This window comes from Maniola jurtina, chromosome 15, assembly GCF_905333055.1.
Source record: "Maniola jurtina chromosome 15, ilManJurt1.1, whole genome shotgun sequence".
Lineage (NCBI taxonomy): Eukaryota > Metazoa > Arthropoda > Insecta > Lepidoptera > Nymphalidae > Maniola > Maniola jurtina.
This window is the reverse complement of record NC_060043.1, coordinates 6,091,160-6,105,081: the sequence shown is the minus strand read 5'-3', so window position 1 is coordinate 6,105,081 and position 13,922 is coordinate 6,091,160. Positions and strand designations below refer to the sequence as shown.

The window sequence follows — 13,922 nt, the reverse complement described above, 5'->3', positions numbered from 1 at the left end:
AATCCGCCATGGATACCACTGGCGACGAGGGAGTACAATGGTTATGTGGGACTCCTACGGACTAAAAACCTCACGAAGTTCCATCCCACCGCTTGCAACGGAGCAAAAGGGACCGGCAACACCTCGTTACTCCGTCAGCGGATGTTCGCCGCAACAGACCCACCACACTACGTGCCCCCAAACACCGTTAAAGCCACTTGCCATCAAAGAATTTATGTACCCACCTTCATATCCATCATGAGGCTTTTGTCGTCGTGTTTTTTAAATGTACGTACTCACGTGAACAACGCAAATTCCAAATTCGACTGTCATGCCATATGCCATCAGAGAATAACAAAAATATCGTCTCTAAACACTCTTTCCTGATGGTGTAGAACAACGCCTAGCCATAGCACTGAATAATTCTAATAAATATAAGCATACCTAAGTAAATAACTTAAGAAACATTATGTCTGCAAACGAAAGTGGCCTACAGACTTGAATGGGTGTTCCTGGTGAGTAACGAAGGAGAAAGTTTGAAGTGGTACTCTACCATACGAGCAAAACGGCCCACGATCGTGACTAATGCTTGGGGTCTACATATACTTACATGCCTATATTCATACACCAAATTGTTTGTTTTAAGTATACTGTGTTGCAACTTATTTCAGATGCTATCATACCCAGTTAAGTAAGTATATCTACAAGCACAATTTTACTGTGCTACAATTTTTTTTTAAAGAATATTAGCCATATTAAATGACTAATATTCCCCTTTCCTCTCCAACTAAGCGTCAGGCTTGTGCTAGGAGTAGATATGACAATAGTGCAACGGGCGGAGTTCGAACCGTCGACCTTTCAGTTTTCAGTCCACTCCTTTACCGGTTGAGCTATTGAGGCTCTATTTTGGACTAACGACCGCCTGTAGGCTTCACTGGGCGAAAATATAAATCCTACGCTTCTATATCTCGAGGGAATCATGATAAATCTGGCTAATCCTTGTCTACATTACATTTTGAACGGAACGTTAGTGCAACACTCCGGCTTTCAAGGGTTTGCTGGGTGGAAGTCAGTCAGCGAGTGAGGTGTCAGGACGTTCGCGTTCCTTATATTAAAAACGTAAATTCATTTTGATATGTAGAACACTTTGGTATCGGTATCAAAACAGTGGCGACTACGAGCCACCTGTTACTTGATTTATCTCGGCTGTATTTAAATATTGGCAAAGGAAAATTACGTTGTCAAAAATATAGATATACATCATAAGTCCCAACGCCATATGAAAATTAAAGTTTGTTTTATTAAGCTATAGTTATAGAAAAAAAACATCATATACAGGTAGTACTTATACGCAGCATCGAAGACAAGAAGTCGATTAAAGCATTAGGGACTTAGATAAAGTGATAAAGTATGTCATTTTTGTGAAAAGATGCGTAGCGCACCTTCAGAATTACAGAGTTCTCTAACTCTGTAATTCTGTAAGGATTTCGAGTTTGAGTGATAAAATGACTGGATGACTATTTCCATCGACTCGTAATAATATAGGGAAAAAGAGACAAAGTCTCTTTCTACGCTACAATGGGTAATTTTATTATGAGTCGATGGAAATTGTCATCCAAAGTCACTTATTATCACTAAACTCGAAAAGCTAACAATTTTGAATTAGGTGTCTATAATTCTAAACACGCGCGTAGCCGTATTGACCCTTGATTATATTAGAAGAGAGCCAGGTAGTGACTTACAATAGGTATCTGACAGAAAAATTACTTTATTTGGTTTTCATCTGTTGTGAACCAGAAAAATAGAAGAAGTAGGTAGATACGTAGCGCTTAAATTAAATGTTGCATTGGTAGTAGACGCATAAATGGCGATTCAAAAAACAAAAAAACAAAAAGTTTATTTGTATAAAAAAATATTTCTATTAAAATTAAGATTTCACGACTGAATATTTATCAAAATTATCTTGTACAAGCGCCGCTTTTCCCGAGGTTTTTTCCGAGAAAGAAGTGAGTAAGTGGTAATTGACTCCACGGGGAAGTCTGGAGGTTTGTAGTGAATGAAAGGATGATGAGGTTGTAACCGCATTAGTTACTAGTTTCGTGCTTTATCAGCTGGTACCGACCGTTGCACAAACAACAACGGAAAATTGCGTAACATACCGCCTTTTGTTTTGATATTTCATTGTTAACGGTACACCATTTGTGACAATACCTATCTACTTTGTTTTAGGTACTGTGGTACTATTGTGCCGAGTCGGTATTTGGACGCAATTCGGATGGACTGATTTCTAGAGAACTGGGCCTTAAGGTCGTTGCAGATAGTCTAGGTACAGATATCAGAACAGATCTTTTCTTTTAAAAATACTTTACATACAAAAGCAGGATTAGTAAAATGCAAGTTTTGTAAAAACATGACAAACATACTCAAGTATGTTCGTATAATAAATAATATAATATACAATGTATCCAAACAAATGAATTGAAATAAGTATATTGAATTGAATATTAATTAATAAATATTATTATTGAGTAAATCTTGAAGACGCATATTTTATTGAAGAATACCCAATACTAACACTGAGTTCAAAAATATAAATTGATACATTCTTACTACACCTGGATATTATATCCATACTAAATACTAAAATATGAAAAGTGTACCTGTTTGTCCATTAGATACTACTTTATGTCTTAACTACTTAATCGATTTTAGCGTTTAGCACAGAGGTAGTTTGTATCCCAAAAACTGGCATATGCCTATATGAATATATTCAAATATTGATATATTTTTAAGTCAAGAAAAACAAGGTTCTTAAAACACTCGTTTTTAAAACACATAATCCAAATGACATACTTAGCGGGCAATGCGTTTTGATCGTCTCGTTTTCCTCCGATTCTTATTTTATTGAAATAATATGGATGAGTCACAATTAATTTCTCGTTAGTTGTAATATCTCATCGGTTTTTCAAGAGACCAGCGGTGGTGAGTTCCGATATGCGGAAAACAATTAGAATATGTACCGAGATGGTAACCGGTAACTTTGTACGATCATCAAATCTATCAAATGATGTCTAAATTTTAGGGGTGAAAATGACCCGTTTACCTGTATGTATATGTTATATATTTAAAATAGTTTTTCTTGTTAGGGGTAGTCAAAAAAAATTAAAAGGAAGGGTGTGTCCTGGTCATGTCTGATCAAAAAGATGGTCACAGAATGGGTTCTCATTTATTAACCCATTTTATCGGAAATCGGTAATACTTAACCAGTGTCGTACAGTAAGTAATTCTGAAGGCACCTACCGCAAGGCACTTTCTTATTATTAAAAATTATAAAAATTATAAGTAAATTCTAATTTGTTTTCAAAACAAAGGACAAAATTAGGTAAATAAGTTAAAGTAGATAGGTTCCTACTACGTAAGAAGCTTCTACTACGTAAGAAGAAAATAGGAAAGCATAAAATCGCAAACCACTCTTCAACCGTTAATTTAATACATAGATTTAAAGAAATGAATCTATTGCAATCACACACCTGTATGTTTTATATTCTCGTAATTATATATTTGTTTATCGACCTACCTGCCAAGTTTTGTAGGTGCTACTAAATCCAAATGAAGCTGGCACAAATCACAAACACTAAAACAAAATCGTAAATAAAAAAGCAACTGTTAAATATCACAGGTAAGGCTGATTAATTAGTTTTATGATGACGTCAAATGGAAGCACTCAAATCGTATGTTATCAGTTACTTGTATTGATAAGTTTTACACCGCGTCCGGCGTCGGTGCTGGATACTGTACGTGTGGTGGCAATGGCTCAGTTAGCCGGCTTATAATAATATTGGGCAAAAAGTCGTAACTCCAGTTGTGACGTAGACAGGTGCTACGCGACCAAGCACGCATGACGTCGCCCCTTCTGAGTAACTAACTACATAATACATGTAATATATAGAAATATTTCCACCTAACTCGTTGCCTATAAGACCACCTACAGAAACCTGGTTTGAAGCCTCAATAGCTCAACGATCTGGAAATAGGCGGAAAGCCTTAAGTTGGTGGGCTTGAAACCTATCATGATGGTTCGTGAAGTTTTACCAACACAAGCTGCACACTTAATTACATGGGAAAGGGGAACAATATCTAAGATGTAAGATGTTCTTTCATATCTCACCGATATCCAAATCATCAAAGAAAATACCCCGAATTAAATAATCCTGGCTCTATACGTTTTCTAAATGTTATGAATTTTTCTCTGTATTAAATTCGACTACATTCCATTAATCTACCCCCTAGATTCTAGGGGGTAGGGCTTGCTGGGGGTCTTCTTCAATTACAATATTTATTTGCGGTGTCAACAATACAGATATGAGATAGGGCATTCGTATTACCTACCTAGTTTGATTCTTGAACCAACTTGAACTAGATAGGTCATAAACTGAAGCGCAACAAGTGTATCTACTACCTACGAGTATCTAATATCTGTGCTAATGAAACAGTCTTAATTCGGCTTGAGCCAGATTTAAATTTAAATCGTGCAATTGGTACAGGTTAAAAGGTTAATTGTTTGGATGGTTTAATAAGTAGTTTCAATCAATATTCAACTGATATTATCATTATAAGTCTGTGGACGTCCTTGCCTTATGAGCTCGTTATTCGTTCTTTCCTTGTCCAGCCCTTTCCCGCCACCCTTTTTAATATCGTGCTAAAAAGCACTCAAGTCTATGCTTAGTTCTACCTACGCGGTCTCTATTTTAGGACTTTTCCATCGCCCTTACGATAAGCACAGCCTGCCCACTGCCATTTTCAGCTTGCTGATGGTTTGGTATATGTCAGTTTCCATGTTTCTTCTTAGTGGGAGTGGAAGGTATAGATACCTATTTAATGGGATATTACAGGAATATTTCAGATACTCATAAAAGCATTTTGGGAGGACAAAACAATTTTCGCGAATTTATCGCACCTATTTATACATCGGAGAGTGTGCTCAAGAACTTTTTGACCTGTTTCCTTGTTCACCTTTCTACAATCGTACCACAAGGCATCGTCGAGGTCTGCTGCACCCGTACGTAATCGAAATTCCACCGAAATGTATGAAGTGATTTGCCTCCTCGTTTCTAATTCGAACCGTTAGGATATGGAACGCCTTTTCAGCATCCCGGAATCATTTCATCATTTTCCCCTCCATCCTTTTTGATACCTTCAAGTCAAAAGCGAATTGGCATCTTGCATCATCACTTGCCAGCAGGTCTGATTGCAGCAAAACAATAATAGTATAAATTAAAAAAAACCTATTTCTGAAACTCAGCAAAAACGTCCCCCATTTTCACAACAAATGCAATTCTACTAAACGTGGAAAACTAAAGAAATAAACAACACACACATTTTTAAATTCAAAAACCCAATGACGAGTATCTAATAATTTCATTGTAGATAATCAACAGAAATCTCAATATAATATAGGTAAATCCCATTATAAAAAGGTAGAGTTTCATAATCTAGGCGCAAATATAAGGAAAATCACTTTATGATATCCTCATGCAATAACATCAGATTAATGCATGTAGTACCTAGATATGAATATTTAAGTAGATAGGTATCTACTAATCTACTACCTAATAAACAATTTCGTGTGATATTGTGTAATAGATGATACCCGCGGCTTCACCCGCGTGGACTAAGGTTTTTCAAATCCCGTGGGAACCCTTACAGCCTTACCCGGACAGAAAGAACGGATGAGTCATGAGAAGACAGGCAGACAGGCACACTTTCATATTTACAAAGTAAAAGTAAAGTAAAGTATGGAGTATGGGTAGTTACGTATGGAATTATCAAGGCTGTTACGCAACATATTCAAAAAAGTTACTGTAATTAAACACCTATTTTATATGAGCCATCTATAGCGATTCATGGTTACAATGTTTCCGCTCTTACAGTTGTTATAAATTTATAATAAATACAACAATTGAATTCAATAAAATATATTTAATAGTAAGGAACTTATCACCTGTTAGTCAGGCAAGACCATCGCTCGGAAAGAAAAGAGCATCTTACTAAATATTTATATCTATAACTGTGAAGGCAAATCATCTTTTGTACTAATTATGTATAACTAGCTAACCCACCCCGACTTCGCTTAGGTAGAATTTCTGAAAATCTAAAAAAATGCTTAGAGAAATTCTACTTATACATGCAAAAGTTTCGTAACTTCGTCGATATAAAGCTGACGTTTTGTATTTTAGATTGAACCTAACCTTGTTATTTTTAACCCCCGACCCAAAAAGAGGGGTGTTATAAGTTTGACGTGTGTATCTGTGTATCTGCCTGTGGCACCGTAGCGCCTAAACTAATGAACCAATTTTAATTTAGTTTTTTTTGTTTGAAAGGTGGCTTGATCGAAAGTGTTCTTAGCTATAATCCAAGAAAATCGGTTCAGCCGTTTGAAAGTTATCAGCTCTTTTCTAGTTATTACTGTAACCTTCACTTGTCGGGGGTGTTATAAATTTTCAATTTACACTTGTATATTGACGTTTTGGTAGTAAGTAAACTATTAAGTACCTATTCATTACACACTTCCTTTAGCTTTAAGGTAGTATGTATATTGTATATTGCTGAATTTTAATTTGATCTGGGTGTGGCTATAGTCACGTACCTACCGACATATATAAACAGATATATTATGCTACATACATAGGTATGTCTCTATGTACATTGTATCCTATATCTAGGTACGTACGTACCACCTCACGAGTCGCTAATTCAATTACAACACATCGCTCCAAATATCCTTCTATTGATACAGCTTATTGAGATCGGTACACGGGTCAAAAATATATGAGTTCACTATTGGTCTTAGGAAAATATTCGTTCACTATTGGTCTTACGAAAATATTCGCCAAAAGGGTGATTTGTTTTCTCTGCCACTGCTTTGAACTTTTCATAATATAATATCATATTAAACCAGGGGTAGCCTATTCATTCTTCTAATGTATTATGTAACTAATATACCTGTAATGGTTTCAGCAATTAGGTATCCTCGCAAAGCGATCGATTATTATTATTTATCGGAGAACATTCTAGATTTAGAGTCTAGTAACTTGTAAATCGTTTAGATAATCCAAACACAATGAAACCAAATTGGGTTATTTTGAACGCAAGTTTTGCTAATTATGTAAATTTTCGCCATTTAACTCTATCTGTTTTAGCTTTGTTCGTGACATTGGGTATATCTATTGCTTTGTCACGGTCGGTTATTTTACGTGTCAGTGTCGCCATTTATAAGGAACATAGGGTGTCCTTTAAATAGCAGTTTAGCCATTAGCAATGATTGATGAGCAAAACATTTTAAACTAGCTGATGCCCGCGTGGATTTAGGTTTTTAGAAATCCCGTGGGAATTTTTAATTTCCCAGGACGAAAGTAGCCTCTCATGCAACATGTTTCTGTACCACGTAAAACATTTGAACTGACGATCCTTTAAAACTCCCTAGTGATCACCAGGATTTATGAATGCAATTCCTTACAACATCGGGGTTGAGGAGTTGGGTCCTCGAGGTCAACGACAAATTCTTTACTTGGTATAGATACCTTCAATATCAATTTATAAGCGACAGTTTCTAAATCCCATGAGCTTTGGTGGTCAGGTCCCCTGCAGCATCAGGATAAGTTCCTCTATCGATAAAAAAAAATGACGTGAATCGGTTCAGAAATCTTGGAGATATCGGTGTACATCAGTAGAAGAACACAACTCCTCCATTTTTGAAAGTCGGTTAAAAAGTAGCTTATGTTACTCCTTGGCTAATCTTCTACTTGTCAGTGAAGTCCCGTCAAAATAGGTTCAGCCGTTCTAAAGATTAGCCCGTTCAAACAAACAGACAGACAGATAGACAGACAAAAATTTTAAAAACGTGTAATTCAATTTGGTATCGTTCAAATAACCATATGAGCTTAATATGAGGTAGTTATTTCGAAATCACTGACAGACACTCCAATTTTATTTATTAGTATAGATATAGATTTTTACTAGTTATCTCTTACAACTAGAAAATTTATTGTGGCCAATATTACCTACTAAGTTACTTACTAAGTAACCTAGGTACTGTTTTTTTTAGTGTGCTATCCAAAATAGAATAGAAATCCTTATCAACAGCGATAGGCATTAGTCATACTTTAATAATAACCTAATTAGTTACTCTATGATAATCTTGTTATGATTAAAATATTTATTTGCTATCGAGGTAAGCAAGTATAATGTAAGAGATTATAAAAATTATATTATCGTCTTTATTAATACCTTTTTATGAAGAGATCTGGGAAATACGTAGGTAATTTAATCATGATAACAGTCTTTATATGTACACAAATAATCTTCAAAGGAACATGTTTGTATCTATGGGTATAAAATAGCTATAAAGCCTATAAAGGTAGAAATTACGAAATGGAAAATCCTAAAGAGGGATTGTTAAAATTCGCCTTTTCGGTCCGCTCAACAAATATAGCTTTTGGCTAGCTGAATCCAAGCGGTACATTATTTGAGAGAAATAATTTGACCATGGATAAAAGTTCTCAACAAGTGTAAATTAAAAATTTATAACACCCCCGACAAGTGAAGGTTACTGTAATTAGAAAAGAGCTGATAACTTTCAAACGGCTGAACCGATTTTCTTGGCTTATAGCTGAGAACACTCTCGATCAAGCCACCTTTCAAACAAAAAAAAACTAAATTAAAATCGGATCATTAGTTTAGCAGCTACGATGCCACAGACAGATACACAGATACACAGGTCAAACTTATAACACCCCTCTTTTTGGGTCGGGGGTTAAAAAAACAATCACTTTTACAAAATATAGCTAGCTGCAGTTTTTTTAAAGTTAACCAATTTTAAATTTTGCACAATCTGTAAACAATTCTCCTTTATAATTTATATACAAGTCAACGAGCTTAGTTAGCTTGGAACTTATAGACCAATATATGGGTATTTAAAAGTATTATTGGTCTAAGGTATTTAATAAGACATCTTTAGCTTTAGTACGTACCTACACGATTATCTGAAAACATGTAGGTAATTACCTACTCCAACAACAATATAAATGATATATGTAATATCTTAATATCATTTGCATTAATTACTGTTGCGTTTCATTACTACGTTTCCATGTAGGTAGAAAATAGAATACATACCAACGTATATACACCAGACTCACACGTAATATATCTTCAAACTCCTAGAGCTGAAATCTATTTTGGTGCGGTGTTAATGACTTCAGTAGGTATACGGATATATATCGTAAGTTGACATTTAGGTCATTCTATTATGGTCAGTGACGTATATCGATATTTGGGAGACATTGAGGCATTATAAATAAACAATTCTCTGACTGAAAATAGAAATTCAAGAGTTTGTACGCAATTTTCACTGTTCTCGAAAATGTAGTTCAGTGCCCGCCTGTAAAAAAGTTTGTACATTCAATATCATATGGAAAACTAGATGATGTCTGCAACTACGTTCCCGTCGATTTAAATCCTAAATCCACGTGGATGAATCCAGGCAAACAGAAAGTACACAGACAGCTTGCATCTCGAAGACTAACATTGATCAGAAACCACAGGATTTAAAAACCTAAATTTACGCGGACAAAGTCGCGGGCGTCATCTAATAAATAATAATATAGGTATATTGCGTGTTTCGATATGATTGACAATGTGGAAAATCTGTTATGAGGACATAGTGTTACTACGAGATGAGTAGGTTGCAATGATAATAACCGGAATGACTCAATGCACTTTTTGAGAAGCGCAGGTAAATATATCTAGTGTCAGAGTTAGGTGCTTTATCTAGTTACCGTTTTGTACCGTAGTTACCGTTACCGTAGGTTTTGTCTACCTACTTATTTAAAAGCTACGTATAGATACATCTACCTATTCATCTTGATGATTTTTTAAAAATCCCTTGAGAACTTTATAATTTTTTGGGATCAGACAGCCTGTCACTCCAGGTATTAAATTATGGACCGTCTCTGCCCAAAAAATCACGTTGATCCGTTGCAACGGACTCGGACGCGGTTGTGGCGTGAATAACAAGCCAACAAATAAACACACTTTCGCATTAACAATATTAGAAGAACGTACCACTATTTTATATTATTTACATTTCTACCTATTACCTAATAAATTATGTTGAACAAATCCAATACCTACAGTAGGTACGACTATGTCAGTTGATAATTATGGAGCTCATATCAGTCGCGACATGGAAATATCGGGTCAATCAATAACGTAGGTAGGTACGTATTTAAAAAAATTACACTGTACATGTCTAAGTGGATTGATCAATTAACGATGATTTATTCAGTAACCATCCGCGACAGCTATGGATTAGTGCTTTTTATCAAAATGTTTTTAACGAAAGCTTATTTTACACTATCATAGACAAATAATAATACCCGGGAATAAGAAATTAGCTCTAGTATAGACTAATACTCACGAATTAGTCGATACTAGAGCTAATTTCTTAAACTGGACCCTTTCAAGTAAAGATTTTTATACAAACCTGTGAAGATGATACTGTTATTATCGCTATTAAAATGCCATAAGCCTACGTTGTCGTATTAGTTTACAAATTGCGAAAAACCAAATTAAATTTGAATTTCGCGGGCAGACCCTTCGCATACACCTTAATTAAAAATCCCAATGTAACTCTTTGATTTTCCGGGCTATAAAGTAGACAGTCTGCCCGGGGATGCAAGCTATCGCCTATGTCTACACTCATGAGCCGTGATAAGCCTTCAGACAGACCGACAGGCAAACTTTCGCATTTAAGTATATAGGCATATATACAAAGGATACGTATTTGGTACTCAGTAATCAGCAAAAGATTTTCCAATAATGTTTTTGCTATAATAAAGAATTATCATCATCATCATCAGCTTGTGGACTTCCACTGTTGGACATAGGAATTCCCCATAGAAGCAACCATACCCGGTCCTCAGACTTCCTTATCCAGCCACTTTCCGCCAGCCACATTATATCGTCGGTCCATCGTGCTGTAGTATAATGTAGAATAACAAAACAATAAACCAACGGAACTATAAAATACCAAAATCCAGACGAATTCGCGGGAAAAAAGCACTTAGACGTGATGTTTTCCTCAACATACCTATTTCTTAAAAAAAAAAAACTGCATTAAACGGATTGAATCACGTTAAATGTTAATTATATTATTTGCTCACGTATCTGCTGCAATTTGCATTAAGAATTTATTTTTACGTCAACAGTCAATTAGAGAGGTATACCTATCTACGTGGATCAACATAATACAATCAACGTACAACGCAACATATGCCGGTTTACTCACGTAGACCATTATACCTAACTACACAAACAGTACCAGTAGGTAGTAATATTACCATACTAATATTATAATGCGAAAGTGTCTGGCTGCCTGTCTGTATGTTATTTGTACATTTTCACGGCCCATCCGCTTTGCTCATTTTGAAGAAATCATTATATAGATAGCTATATGTATTCTTGCATCTAGGGAGACGTAGGTACATAGGCTAGTTTATATCCCGGAAAATCAAGGCATTCCCATTTTTTTAAACCTAAATCCAAGCGTATGATGTCGCGGGCATCACCGAGTTAGATGTATATGTAAATTGAACATAAAATAATAAAAGACACTCTATCTACTATAATTAATATACATCGTAAATCTACTTATGTACCTACCTTTTTATTCTTCGATTGATTTTTGCGTTATTTTCCTTGAATCTACATAATTATAATACTTTTTCCCAACGACTACGTCCGCGCTTCTACTCTGCATATAATTTAAAGGCTACAAACATATTATAATAGATCATGTAGCTGCTTACCAATGAAAATCAGATCATTAGTTACGGAAATCACCCTCTACTTACATCCAAAATATAAATTTTGCCTCTTTTTTGTGTAGGTTTTAAATTTTTACTGTAGGTTGAGTTTTGTATCTATTTTTCGTGTCTTAGTTATAATATTAGTTACATGAACGTATCGTAATGTAATTAAAATTGGAAACAATTTTCCTTAGATAATGGACGTAGGAAAAGTTGGCAATACGGTAAGGCACTCGAGCACGCAAAGACGTATAAAGACTGTCTCGAGGGAATCAATTAGAGAAGTGAAATTATAATGTGGGACCACTAGACCGTGAACAGCGAACATTCTTACCGAGGGTTCGGAGATACAACACCGATGAATACTGAATCTTGGAATCGACCTTCACACTACGAAAATAGCTTCCTTTACATTACCCTGCTAAACAACGGTGAACGATTTTATTCTTGGATAGGTTTAGAAAATTAGAATTGGATAGGTTTAGAAATTCTTGGAAGAATCAAGCAATATCGATTTCAGTTTTCACCTGACTAGGTAGGTACCTACACAATGATATTTACGGACATGGCACATAGTTCGAAAAACCGATAGATATTGGAGATATAAATCTCGCAGATTTATATTGCAGTGCGGGTATACCCTTAAAAACACACTGACCGCAACAGCCAGACAAGTGTGGATTTGAGTTCATCCGTAATTTTAGATACATAGTTATTATTTTATTTCTTAACAGGACCTCAAGGTTTCGCCGGGCGCCGCCATAAATATCTACGACTACATCACATATTTTGATCTACTACTAGACATATTTACAGCTATACAGCGTTTGGCGATTTAGTTGCTTTTCGGAAGCTCATTGCCGCCGATCGCTGATCCTAAAATCGGTCGGTTCTTCAAACGCACACATAGCCCACAAACATCGCTTTTATCTATCCGTATAAAAGAAAACTATAACGGTTCAGAATGTTAACGATAATTGAGAACAGTCAACAACGAGATTTAACTGCGTGACAAAAATGTAGGTCGTGATTTACTTTGTGAAACGCTACAATTCCGAGTTCCGTTGCCGTGTGAACCCGTTAATACCATGACTATGTGAGTGTACCGTCTTCTGACCCAAATTACATTGAATAAAGCTTGATACGACTCTATGGGTATAGTTCAGACCAAAGAGCAGTCACATTTACTAGAGCAACAATTTTTGTCCCGTAAAATGAACTCGATCTGAAAGGTTAGTAAGACTTTCAACAACTTGCTAACGTTGGTAGAAAATCGGCCGCTGAAACGCAATAAAGTCAGTGTAATACGGACTTAATGTTGATTGTTTTAAAGGTTAAATTCGTCTATTTATTCACACAAGTCTATCTAGTGATGCTTATCTAATCCTCAAAATGCGAATATTATGCGCTAGTTCACATAGAAATAGCGTCACATGACGCGCTCCAATTCCGCAGAATAAAAGAAGGCCATTATTAGTTACGATTATGAAGGCACTAAAAACTATTATATTCAATCGGCACCATACACCAAGCATTCTATTAAATATTTCCAAAATTCCTTAAAAATAAATAATGTACCTACTAATAACTAAGTAAATAGGTAGGTACTTATAACCTTTTTAACCCCCGACCCAAAAAGAGGGGTGTTATAAGTTTGACGTGTGTATCTGTGTATCTGTGTATCTGTCTGTGGCATCGTAGCGCCTAAACGAATGAACCGATTTTAATTTACTTTTTTTGTTTGAAAGGTGGCTTGATCGAGAGTGTTCTTAGCTATAATCCAAAAAAATTGGTTCAGCCGTTTAAAAGTTATCAGCTATTTTCTAGTTTTCTTGTAGAAAAGAAGGTTAGATAACTCTTAGGTTCATAATATTCAAGTGTCAATTAACAAATGTTAAGCTGTCAAGATGGACGTTGCCTAGATATACATAATTATTTATTTGAATTAGATTTGTCGGGGGTGTTGAAAATTTTTAATTTACACTTGTTAATCTTGGTATCTCAGATTCGGTATATTGATAAATAATCTGATTTTATTGTAAACGATAAAATCAGTTTCTAACTTTTAAAATTAGA

The 13,922-nt window shown here is 35.4% G+C and overlaps 1 protein-coding gene across 6 annotated transcripts in view; it reads right to left on the bottom strand.

Annotated features, from left to right (window-relative positions):
* LOC123872489 overlaps window positions 1–13,922 on the bottom strand; it is a 77,466-nt gene that overhangs the window by 32,555 nt on the left and 30,989 nt on the right. Inside the window, exon 1 of one of the 6 annotated variants that reach the window (XM_045916789.1) lies at window positions 3,557–3,781. The exons of the other annotated variants lie outside the window; for them this stretch is intronic. The gene's annotated coding sequence lies outside the window, so the exon portion shown is untranslated. Of the gene's footprint in view, window positions 1–3,556; window positions 3,782–13,922 lie in introns of those variants that run through there. 6 annotated transcript variants of the gene reach the window in all.